Source organism: Chiroxiphia lanceolata, chromosome 11 (genome assembly GCF_009829145.1).
Source record: "Chiroxiphia lanceolata isolate bChiLan1 chromosome 11, bChiLan1.pri, whole genome shotgun sequence".
In the NCBI taxonomy this organism is placed as follows: Eukaryota; Metazoa; Chordata; class Aves; order Passeriformes; family Pipridae; genus Chiroxiphia; species Chiroxiphia lanceolata.
In genome coordinates, this window is record NC_045647.1 from 13,694,646 (window position 1) to 13,708,067 (window position 13,422).

Consider the following 13,422-nt stretch of genomic DNA (forward strand, 5'->3'; position numbering starts at 1 on the left):
TAAGCCTCAGAGAGGAACTATGCAATCCCTCAGCCCTGGCCCTCTCTGGGTGTAGATCTCAACCAGCGATCTTTAATGGTAACAGATGTTTGCTGGAATCCTCCTCGGGGCGCTGATGTTCTGGGTCAGGAGCTTGTGGTGTTAATCAAAGCACCCTGTCCGTCAGTGCAAGCTGAGGACCTGGCCCTCCACAGGGACCGTGTTTTCCAGGGAGGTGATTCTGGTGTAGCCGTCTCCAGGGATAAAACTGGTAGGGACTCTCCTCTTTCAGCTCTATTCCATGGTAGGAATGTCCTGGTACAATTAACCTGGCTTGTGTTAATAAGAATAGACTAGAATCTGGAGGAGGAGAGGTTTCTGGGTTTTGTTTGGTTTTTTAATAAATCGAATATATTGGGAGAAGCAAACTTCTTTCAGTGGTCCTTCATAGGTACACTCTGGACTGCTGAAGCATTACAGTTCTCAGATTCCTGAAAAATGTCCCTGAAATCTACAGAAAATTATATTCAATATACCTGTCCATAGTTCCCTGGAGTGGTAAGGAACTACAGGGGGTGAGCAAACTGTTGTTTACCAGTATTTATTGAGAGAGGTTGTTTTACATTATTGCTTTTTAATTACTTAATAGGACACCTATTAAGAATGAATCATGGGTTTTCTTCCAAAAATAGGGTGAGGAAAATTGAGGCGAAAATACAAAAATGTGGATGTGGCAATAGTGGCATGATACTGTTCCTGTTTGCACAGTGTTAGCAGAGGATTCTGCAACCATGTAGCTGTAATTAATAGTATGTGTGTGGCTTGCAGCCGACTGACCCATAACTTCCCATGGACTCAAGGTTTCCTTTTCCAGCCATTTCTTGCAATACAGTGAAGAGTAAATAAGTCTTGTGGGACATTTTAGTCAAGCACCTCAATTAACAAGAAAGTGCAGAGCAAATTCAGTGGCGTTGATGAAACTTCTGTTATAAATAAGCTGTGTACAAAGAAGTAATTTAGGTTCCAGCTGCTTTGAATTTCTGTGTACATTTCTTAAACCATCCATAAGTAAACTAGTTATGATCTCATTATTACTCAAACTGATGTTGGTGATGATATACCTTTTATATTGTAAGGACAAAAATGCAATAATATCAAAAGTGCTTAGTTAGGACACAAAAACACATTACACAGTGTGGCTTATAGGACTTGAAGTACCAGACCCATCAACATATTAGAGTAAGTAACAATTAATTAATCCAAGAAGACTTTTTAGTGATTGTTAAATTTTTTCCCCCAGTACTCAGACCGATTTGTCATGTTGGTGTTTATTAATTTAACATTTGATCTGAAAAAAATTCCCCAAACTTCAAAGTTCAGCTTGTTCTTTAAGAGCAATCCAAAAATATGTTTCTTCAGGCCCCAGGCATTTCTGAAGTAGCTGAAGTTAAACAAAAACCATTTCTCTCAAACTCTGCAAATGTTCTAAAAGCTTTAAAGTGGCTCCTCACAGGGAGCCGGAGCAGAGGGGGAACCCCTGGGTTATTTTTGTTGCTGTGCAGTGGCACATGGCTTCCTGGCGGAAAGCTCCAGAATTATCACTTTTCTGTGTGTTTGTGTATGTTTTTCCTTCCTCTTTTCACCTCTGTCACTGAGCTCCTCTCTACCCCTGTGCCTGGATTCCCCATTGAGAAAGTCTGGAGAAGGTAAAGGTTAGATCATCCTTCCAGCAGGGATAAACTGAATTCATGTCTGAATGAGAAGATGACTCACATCACATGTGAGTTTTTCCTAAGCTCCATATTGGAAGGGATGAAGAAGGACTTTCTTTCCTTGTGCATCACCACACTGGAGTCTGATTGAAGTATTTCCTTGGTGTGTTTCCCTTTCATAAACTGTGTTTTTGCAGTAAAACAGTGTTGGTAAACCAGTCTGTATTTTGCTGGTTCCTTTTGCTGTTATAACAGCATCCCTGAGGTTATGAGTGCTGTTGAGAGCTCTTCACTGGAGTAATTTTGGTGTGGTCTTAATTCATTTTCCCAAGCAAAGACTGGTATTCACATAAGATGACAACATGGCTAATCCGTTTTAAGTGCAGGCTCTGAACATATAGAGGCATTTCTAAGGGAATTGCTTCATTATTCTGAGGAGCTCCAACCCAAGCTAGTAATTCTGCATCCAGTTCAGTTAATATTTGTGTGTGCTTAAAGGCTTTCCACTTACAGTTTGCTTCTGGAGATTTCTTCCCAATGCATCCTGCCCTGTGAGAAGCCCTTTTAGCTCAATTTCAAGAACTAGAGCACTTTTCAGGGCTTGGTTGTCATGAAATGCACCTCGCAGTGGGGAGTCAAATTAACTTCTCCCAGACAATTGCATTGTATGTTAAAATACGTGCTGTTGCCCTTACATCATACGATAGCTAGTCGTGCCACGTCACAGAGAGGAGTTTGACATATGTTGCAAAATAAAAGTTGCCAGTCATGGACACTATTTTGGTTGTTTTCATCTCCAGCAGTGCTGACATGATCTCTACCAGCAGATCGTCTCCCGCTGAGAGCATAACACAAACACCGCCAACACCCTGGTTCCAGATGTGCTTCGTGGCATGGAACCAGTGACAAATGATGCTATTTCCATCTTGCATGATAATGGACAGCAAAGAGGGCACCTTGATATCCCCAAATATCAACATACTATTAAACTTTTTGTATCAATGTCATTAAGGAACAGAGTTGCTTTCTGTCACTAGGCATCTGCTTTATGCCAGATGTGGCCTTTCTGGGACCCCTGGTAGGACCCAAACTCTGCCTCAGCCACCTCTAAAAAGCCCTAAGCAGCCCCTGAAATTGTGTGCTCATGGTTTGGTTTGTGTAAGCAGTTGTCCTGGTGAGCAGGAGGAGATCCACAGCCCCTCCATCCACACTGTCCTCCTGCTCTGCCCCAGAGCCATTGTCCTTCCCTGGGAGCTGGGCTGGGAGGGCAAAGGTCCAGCAACACACACACTCAGGATGAGTTGAGCAGTGAGGTGCAGAGTGGGGCATCATGCTGGTGTCATGTAATAACACTGGTGTGTTTTGTACCACAAGCTTTTAGCCACCTGCTGGTATAACACCCTCTATTATGGGTGTTATGGCTCCACTATTATGTGGAGCCACGGAGCTCCAACAAACAGCAGGTACTGCTGCAGGCATAGCTCTGCCCAAAGGTGCTCTCTGGCATGCACTCACTCTCGTCTACACCTGCCAATGAAACAGGAAAATGCTTAAACTTACGATTTTTGCACTTGGATGGTGAAACTTGGGTCATGTAGGATGTGAAGGGCCATGCATTAGCTGTTAAAGCTCTCTTAAAGTGAGCCAATTCTGCTCAGGAAAAGTAGTTTGGTCCTTGGAAAGTAGTGAGCAAAGTGGCATATCCTGAATGCTATTTATTAGTGCATTCTTGAGCTTTCTCTTATTTTGTCTATTTTGAAGATCACTCTTGAAATGGTCAACAAGCTGAGTTAGTGTGGCCACAACTCAAATGAGTTGTGCTCCCACTGAAATATAAGTAAATATAATGGAGGTTGTAGTAGTGACTGCAGGTTTGAGCATTCAGCCTCCTTGTTCATATATTGCTGCAGCAAAACTCTACTGTGGTATTAATACCTTTGTCTTGTACTCACGAGAGAAGTAAATGAGCTTTATTTGGATTTTCTATGGAAGAAACAGCAGTGCTGTTTCACTTGTGGCATTTGAATTAGCTTTTCAGAGCTTATTTGACTGCCTGCTGCTTTTGAGACGGGCAATAGAGCCAATTGGGTTTTGTGTGGTGAATATTTTGCAGTAGTAAGAAACAGGTAATTAGAAGGGAAAATATTAAAATAGCTATATGTCTAATATCAGTTCAGGTGGCACTTGTGCATGCAGCCCTCTCTTTCTTTTTCTTGGTCATTAATCCTTATTAGTGGATATATGTCAGAATTTATAGTAGATTCAGCTCTTACTGTGTTTCTCATCTTCTTGCTAAGTTTTGTGCTCTGGAGCTCTACGAAAAAAAATCAATCTTCTTTGTGTTTATTTTCATGGTGTAACAAAGTGACTTGTGGCAGTAGATAATGAATTTCCAGTCTGTTTTCCACTGGGAGGTTGAAATACTACATTGGATAATGCAATTAGTGATGATGCTTATCCTGCTATAGACACAGTGTGAAAAAAATGGACAAGACTTCACATCTGAAAGTCTTTGATGCTGCATGAGATAATGTGGTATGAACCAGCCATCCAGTTATAACTTGGACTCCTTTGGGCTCAGCAGATGAAACCGTAAAAAGAAAAACATCAATAGAACCAAAACAGGTTAAAATAGACAGACAAGTTTCCAGGTTACTGAGTAGTTAATCAGGAAATCACATGTGAAGGCTTTTATCCTTTTTACTACTGTTGATACCAAGGAACAGAACACCCCGTATTGGGGAGAGAAATTTGCTGTCATTGGGCAAATACTTCTGAAAAAGCTCAGGGGATGTCACCACTCAAACTTCCGTGCTGGTTATTTCACTTTGAAAAGACCGTAATTCTGGTATAAACCTGATGAAAGCTGGGCTGCAGCTGGGGAGGTTTGAATTGTCACCCAGGCACTCGGCCCCAGGTTGGTGTTCCCCTTGGCTGCACATGGCATGCACGGTGTCCTAAAAGCAACCCAACCCCTCACCACACATGAATGTTGAGGCACCAAGGATGGAGAGTCGAGGTGAATCCACAAGATCGTTAAGACATGGCTTCGCAGCTCATGTAAAACCTTGCCAGTTGTCTGGAAAAAATGTTACAGTGGGTAGGCTGTAAATGCAACTGCATTTTTACCTACTCTTATTTTTTTAGAAATGTGATTTCAAAACTAAATATTTGGTAGAACTCAAGCTGACTTCATGGCTATGTCTTCTTTTCTTCCTCTCTGCGTGGTATTCCACGCATGGTTTACTAAGTGGTGCAATTTTGATTTTTCTCTTCATCACAAGTCTAATGGGTGAATGGTGATAAGTTTGTAGCTTTGGAGAGATTTTCTTGGCAGTTTCAGTCTATATTTCTGACAGGAAATCATTTTCTCCCTTGAATTATGATTGCTGGGTTACATGAGTGCAGTCTAACCACTGCTCAACTGCTGTTTGTCTGCTGTCTTTCTGGTCTTAGAGAAGGCCAAACTGCCCCAATGCAAAACATAAAATTAGATGAATGCTGCAGGAAGGGAATAACAACATCATTTTCTGTGATCTCTTGCGATTTTATTTTACCACTTCTTATCTGAAAAGCATCTTCAATTCCACTTGGAGTCAAGAATTAAATTTGTTTAGAGACAGTTCTTCCCATATATGGAAAACAAATGGAGCTGACTCCATTTGTGTGTTGTTTTTTTTTTTAGTGGAAGATCACTGTGTTCTGCCACAGATGTTTGCAAATGAGCAAACGAGTGGAATATGTGGACCTCATCTTAGATCTACAGAGGTCTGCCCCAGAACTTGGCCTGTATCATTTGGCTAAACCTTGTGTAGTCCACATCAAATGCATGGTCCTGACCTTTCAAGGCCATAAACCTTGTGTTTGGTGTGGTGTTCATCTCTGAATTGCTGTGGGTCCTACTTGTTCCTGAAAATTGATAAATTTAACTCTTAATAATGGAGGCGAATCCAGTGTTTGGAGGCAAATGATTCAATGCAAAATATTGTTGCTGTTGAAATTTATAAAAGCAAACAAGATCCTTTATTTTAATAATGAATAGCCATGTAGGCAGACAGAGAGCAAACCCCATCTATTACTGCAGTTATGCCCACAGTTTTACTGTCAGCACCTTGGGCCCTCACTAAGGCCCTGAGTGATGCTGTCAGCAGTGAGCAGACAGCTCTGCAGGGCATCTCCTCTCTAGGTGTAGTAGGAGTTTGCAAAGCTGGTGAGAGAAACGACTGAAGAGGAGCAAATGGAGAAAATTGTGAACCGAAAGTAGCAGAAGTCTCGCCTAACCAGTGCCAGACCCAAAGCAGATCTGCCACTTCTATCCTAACTTTCTTCCCAATACTGTGTAATGAAAATCTTCGTGGCACTGGTGTGACTAATGGCTGAGGAATGGGAGGGAAGAGGGGCTCAGCCCTGCCACTGCTGAAGCCCAGAGAAGCTCTGTCACCGCCTTCTGCGGCTCCTCACCGCAGAGAGCTACAGCTGTCAACTTCGATGCTCTGTTGAACTTGCTAACGTAATTGTAAAGATCATCTTGAAGTAATTTGATTTTTGTCTTCGTAAAGTCACGCAAGTGTTGCTGATTTGTGTACTTGCTGTGTTTATTTTTGTTGCAAGTTCAGTTCTAGTCCATTTAATTAGGAGGCCAGAGGGTCATCTCCCCTCTCCCTGCGCCAAGCCATCAGTAATTCCCAACGCGAAGTGCAGTCCCCTCCAGCAGCAGGGCACGAGCTGTGCCCTTCCTCAGTGGGTGCTGGAGGTGATGGGCCCCTGTACACCAGTGCCAGAATCCCTGACCAGCCCCTCTGGTGACAGTGGCCAGAGCAGAGTGTAAATCTCTGTTGCAGGGTCCCTGCTGTCACCTGGGAGATGTAAGACCATGTTAATGCAAACAAATCTTGTTAATTCTCATGAAACACATGCAGTTATAGCCCTGTTAACAGCGCAGTATTAATTAACTGAGTGGTGCTTGGATTAGGTGCTTATATGATTTCCCTAACACGTGTTCATAACCCATAGCAACACAGGACATGTTGTGCTCCAGAAAAACTGTGAATGAGAACCGAAGCGTGTCTTGTAGATTTTCTTTCCTTAAGAAAGGAAAGAAATGAGACACTTAGTCCAGTGGTGTCTGATCCCTGTCCCTAATTGTTTTGAAGTCCTGCCCAGTGATGCAGCCTGCATTTTCCCTGGGAATAGAAGAGGTCAGCAGGCTGAAGGAATTTAATACATGAGATCTGGAATATACCTCTAACTCTTCCAGCCTAACGTGCTTTTTAAAGGCTGCCAGTCTCAGGTTTCCGTGTGAACAGAGAGGATGGATGGTATAAAGTGGAGGAAAGAAATGCACAGAAGCCTGAGTCAGAGTAGTAAAGGTATACATTAATAACCAACTTAAAACCAGTTATTTCTGGCTCACACACAAGCAATACAAGCTCTACTCCTATTTGCTGTTCTTCAATTAGACTTGCCTTTGCTTGGGAACATCTTACTTAACAAAGTAGGGAGGCTGATTTTTATCAAATGAGAAATGCTTTTGTAAAACACTGTTCTAACATAGAAATGATTATTGTAAATGCTCTCATGACACTGGAATTTTCTTTAATGATAACAATTTTCAGCACAATGGGATGCAGTATGTTAATGTGGGTTTTACAAGCATTCAGAGTTTCCAAAAACCCCTAGGAGAGCATCAGGTCATGCAGATGGCATTTCTCAGACTGTTAAGAGTAAGTCCACAGCACAACCCAGGGAATGGTGTCACTACTCAGAATAATATGATTGTAGCAGTGAGGTGCTTCACTGAGGCTGATTAGGAGAAACTGGGAAATTAAACTGCAGGTAGAGAGTAGGAACCCCCCAGTGCTGCCCTGTGAGGCTTTGGTGGCTGGGAGCTGCTGCATTGTGCTTTGCTCAGGTGGGTGCGGCAGCTGAGTGCCCCGTGGTGCAGAAGATGAAGCTTCCCCAGCCCTACTGACCCGGTTTGGGGAAAGGATTCCTGGTAATCTAAGAGAAGATTATTTGTGCTACCTCACAACACAATCCTGACTGCTTTGGCTTTTGGACATTGGTTATTAAGCAAAAGGGAGGCAGCAGAGAAGTTATTTCAGACCTGCGTGGATGACTGGCTAAATCCCTAATGCCTGCCATTAACCTAAGCATGGGTCTACAGGAGTTGGAAGTCTGTGGGCACTGTCAGCAATCCTGTCCATATTATGTTATGATCTTAATAGAAAAAAAGAGAATACATGAGGGCATTAAAGGCATGCTGGAGCTGCAAGGGGGAGGATGTGACTGCTGTGGATCAGAGACGGTGTTGTCCAGCAGGGCTCTGCACTGAAAGGCTCTCCTGAGTCTTGAAAGCAAACTTGCAACACCACCTCCGTCTGAAGGTGCCTGGGGGAAAGTGTGTGTGTGTGTCTGTACACCTGTCGTTCATTTTAGACTGTGTATCTGCAAGGCTGGGAGGTCACCACCAAAAGGTTACCATTTTCCATGTGTTAGTACCTAAAATCATCAATGAAGACACCTCTCAGCTGCTCCCTAGGTCCCATGCCAATGAGAGAACAACTGGCTCAGCTTGGTAAGTAGATGATGAGGTGAAATATGCAGAGTCCATCACATTGTCCTAAATGATGTCCATGAGAAAGTGCCAGAGTTTGCAGTATAAAAGCAAAGACTTTGAGGAGTGCTGCAGAAATGTTTGCTTGTGGACAATGACTAATTTGGTAGAAAGCATAGTATCATATGAACCTCTCAATTTAATCAAAATTATTTCTTAAGCTGTTGTCCTGAAGAAGTCCCAGTTTCTGAGTTGAATCAATACCGCCTTATTTTGCTACAGTGACTACTCACTCTGTGTGGAAATTTTACTTAAGTGATTATTAATTTACTGGCATTCTGAATGCGTTGAAAAAAACTGTAAAACCAGTACAATTAAGTAAGTAATAAAAATCAGAGATAACAAATATTCTTTCTGAACTGGGGTGTGTTCGCAAAACACCTTGTTGGCATATTTCTGATTTCTTGGTAATCAGAACCACTGGTAGAGTTGCAGAGTTGCATCCTTCAATATTACTTAAATACTTCAGAACTACTACTACACTTTTTTTTTTTTTTTTTTTTTAAACCAAACCAGCTGTGGTTTGGGATTGGCTTTAGGACCTGGTAGGATGTTGTTGCAAACTCTGTCATTCCCTTGAGCCTGATCCTGCTGTTGACACACACTCAAGTTAGCAATGTTACATGGGAAGAAAGAGAAATCTGGTCTTTCTCAAAAGATAGTTACCTATGAATGATGTAGATGTTGTTAAATATTTCTGTGCTGCTACAGATCAGGTTTAAAAGAAAACCTTTACAACCCTTTTTTTTCATCACTGAATTTGAACAAGATGCAATCTGTGGACCAAGTAGTGTGAATAGGACCCTGCCTACTTGTGTATGCTTTTGAGAAGCACAAAGGCTCGTAGCAACGTGGATAAGAATTATTTTATGCACAATGCCTTTTCAGTCTGACTTCTGTTATACAGAGGTATTTGAACTCACAGGGTACTAAGAGAAAACACATGGTCAGCTGAAACATGAGAGAGCCTTTTAAGCAGCGTCTTTCAAGTCTGCAGCCATTCCCCGTTGGCCTGGGAGCTGCCGGCTCGCAGGCGAGGGCGAGGGCCAGGCCTCCACTGTTGGCTGGAAAGCCACCAAAACCCCGGCCCGCTGGGCTACTGGGAGGCACGGCCCTCCCTGAGTCAGGGGGAAAGGAGAGCTGGAGGAAGTGGTGGACTTCCAAAGGTGCCATCTTTGGGAAGGGGTTGGACTGGATCGCCTCAGGTTTCGACGGCACTGTTGCAAAAGTACTGTCCTGGCTGGATTCCAGCTTAATTAAGGCAGAATGGGAAGAGCTGATGGCTCTCTGTGTCTCCCACCTACCTTCTGCTTTCTTTGGTAGAAATAACCAGTGAAGGGCACATGTTTTCTTTCCCCATGTGGAAACCTCAGTTTAGGGTGGGGGTGCTTTTCTTTGACTTCATGGGTGACTTTGATGACGTGCCAAGCTTGAAAAAAGTTTTCCTACTATACTGTATGTCTTAGATCTGATGAGAAAAAATGATTTTCTTAAATTGCATGGGATGTTTGTGGGACCTGATCCCTAGGTAATAGCATGAGGTTTTAGGGCTCTGCATGTCTCATTAGTTTTACACAACCTCTTGCTCTTTTATGATACCATATCCCCCAAATTTTTCATCCTTCTCCCACTTATGTTCATATGCCTTGTGCTGTCAACATCCACCCCCTCAATTTGTGAGAGCATCTTCCCATTTTTGCAGTAAACAAACACCTACTTTTTCTTTCTTCAGAAACTGTCTTTATAATAAATACTTCTTTAAGACTTTTATCTTAAAGACAATCAGATCTGTACAAACTCAATGCTAGGCTTTTAAGAATCTGGGGGTTATCTTTTATGTGCTATGCTGTTAGTACTCTTAAAGACCTAAAAATACTATATTAATGTAGAACTATAACACAATTCAGTACTAGTGTCTACACAACAAAGAGCAGAGCATATTATAACTTATTTGGGACACAATGTCCCAGTCACAGTACATTTTGTGGTGTGGTCAATCTATACTTTCCTTGGGGAAGGAAATAAATGTGAACTATGTACTGTACAGAGCTGAGCATGTTGCTTGTACTGGATAAATTGCTAAACAATATAACTGCTTCTCCAACATTAATGATCAGAGCCATCCCTAATTATGCTACTGCCTTGGGCAAAGAATTTTTGTAGTGTTGAGTCTCCAGCTTGAAAGCCCACACTCTCCTCATCCTACTGTGACCAGGCTACTGCCCAACATCATGATAACAGCACACCTCATTCGAGGCTGCTGAAGTCACTTATAGGTGTAGAGGTTTCTGTTGAGGCCAGAAAGATGTATTAGCCCTAATTTTGAAGTGATTACATCTGAGCATGAGAAATCTTTTTGTTTCCACTTCACTTAGCAAAATGCAATCAATTCCATATTTTCTGTGAAACAATACACTAGATGACATCACAAAATCAGCCTAATGCCTGCAGTCCTGGGCAGATTTGGTTGGAGACAGATTTTCCATGTAGCCATTCTGTGCAGCCTCAGGACAGAACCAAAATTCCCAGCTCTTTTGAAGGCAGAGAATAAATAACTTTAAATTTCTCCCATTGAATTTCGACATGTTTCTTTTATTGCAGAACTTGGATTTTCATGCTCTTATTTGAATTGTACATTAAAATCTGTTACTTGCCAGCATCCCACCCACATGTAGTACTACGTCTCATGGAAGTCATCACTTAGTTGGAAATGTGTGCACCATATGCATACTCTCAAGTCCAAAAGTAGCACCCAAGGGTTTTTTAAACTCAGCCCATAATCTTCAGACACTGTAAGAAAAATATAAAAGATAAAAGAAAATATTTTAAGATGCTATAAAATCTCTTAGAAACTATTTTAAACCTCTCTCTGTTATAAGGAATCTGAGGAACATTTATTTTTCTCCTCAAACAGGAGAAAAGATAGGAGACTGTCCAAAAAGTTTTGCAAGCATTTTTATTGCATGGCAGGAATAGGAAATGGGAAGCTTTGTGGGAAACAGGGGGAATGTTGTTTGTTTTCCCAGCTAGAGAGATCTTAAAGTTTGGAATCCTTATGAATAATATATACATTGACATACTTCTGGTTGGACAATGTTAAAATACAGGTGGTGTGGAATCTCCTAGCTGCACATTGATATTGTAACTATGCCTTTTAAAGAAATACTGCATATAATGCTTCTACCTTTGCTGCAGCTGCAGTTATTCTTGCTTAACAGAGAAGGGTTTACTAGTTGCACATAACATTTCTGTAAATCAGTCACCTGCTTTGGGACCTGCCATAACCTGTTTTCCTTTGACAGAGAGGAAGGGAAGCTGTCCTGGAAAAATGACTTTCCTATTCTGACAGCTTGAGTTAAATGGGAGTTTGTTATTCTTTTGAAAATTATTTAAATATTACAAAGCGGGCCAAGGTAAAAAGGACATTTATAAAAGGAGTTCAGAAACAAGAAGAGGCAACATGAGTCTCAAATGTCTGCATTGTGGATAGTTCTGGTTGGGTAACATTTTATATCCTGTTGGCTCTGTTCTGTGTGACTACGCAGGGTAAAAGGCAAGGGAAAGTAATGTTAAACAAAGTTCACTTTATTTTGATAGTAGGGTGTGCATCTTTTGTTTGAAGCAAAAGATCAAAATGTAATGCCATCACCATATCAACCTGTTCAGCTCTTTGTGCTGCTACTTAAAAAAATCCCAAAACAAACTCACCAAAAAAAAAAAAAAAAAAAAAGAAAAAAGAAGAAAAAAAAGAGAAAAGAAGAATGCACTCCAGGAGATGGCAGAAACTTGGGTCAGTGCTAAAAAAAAGTCAGCACATTTTGGTAACTCATGGCCTCAAAAGTAGCTGGTGCCAACTATACTGATGACGTGGGCTCGGCTTACTGCTCACAGCTCGTGCTCTGGAGAGGATCCTAGTCTTTACTGAAGCAGTTTTCTCTCCTCATTTTAGCTCACTGTATTTGTTTATGTGTTTTTGCTGTTCCAGGCAATAGTTCATTATTTAATCAGGAAACCTTTATTTCATTTTGTTTTTGTTTTGTTTTTTTGTTTAAGGGCACACTCACATGTGTCCTTCATCAGCTTGAAACTGAGGAAGGGCAGTTTCTTCTCCTTTTTTTAAAGTTTCATATATGATTTTGGTGACTCTTTAGCAATCTCACTGGTGACAGCCACCTGCACACTCAGTAACTTGATCAGTTTTCAAGTAAGAATTTCCAGGTAGTTGTTAATTAAACCCCCTTAATGACCAGATCTCGTCTGAAACTTATTTATACAAAGAGCTCATCTCATAGATAGCTATTACAATTCAATTATTACATATATTAAAATATAGCCAAATGCTCTTAAAAACTCAGAACACATGTAAATGCAGATGTTCAGATCCCAGGCTAAGGGTTCAGAAGGATTTGTTCTTGCAAGAAGATTGCTCCATAGCTGCTTCTATAGCTCCCACACGTCTCCTCCTGCCGCTCTGGTACCCATTACTGGCAGATACAGTGCGGGGAAGAAATCATCTCTGGATGGGTAGGGTTTCCTGTTGTCCAGGTTTCAGCTGGGATAGAGTCAATTTTCTTCCCAGTAGTACTGGTACAGTGCTGTGATTTGGATTTAGGATAAGAGTAATGTTGATAACACGCTGATGGTTTTAGTTTCTGAGCAGTGTTTATACCAATCAAGGGCTTCTCAGTTTCTCATGCTGTGACAGTGAGTGGACTGCGGGGGCACAAGAAGTTGGGAGGAGACACAGCAGGGACAGCTGGCCCCAACTGGCCAAAGGGATATTCCAGGCCATATGGCACCATGCTCTGTGTACCATAGAATAATTTAGGTGGGAATAAACCTTTAAGTCCAACTATTAACCCAGTACTGCCCAGTCCACCACTAGACCATGTCCCTCAGTGCCACACCTACATGTCTTTTAAATCCCTCCAGGGATGGTGACTCCACCACTGCCCTGGGCAGCCTTTTCCAGTGCTTGACAAATCTTTGGGTGAGGAAATTTTCACTAAATCCAGTTAGGGCATAAAACATCCCCTGGGGCAAATTGAGGCCTTTTCCTCTTGTCCTATTGCTTGTTACTTGGGAGAAGAGACTGACCACCACTTTGCTACAACC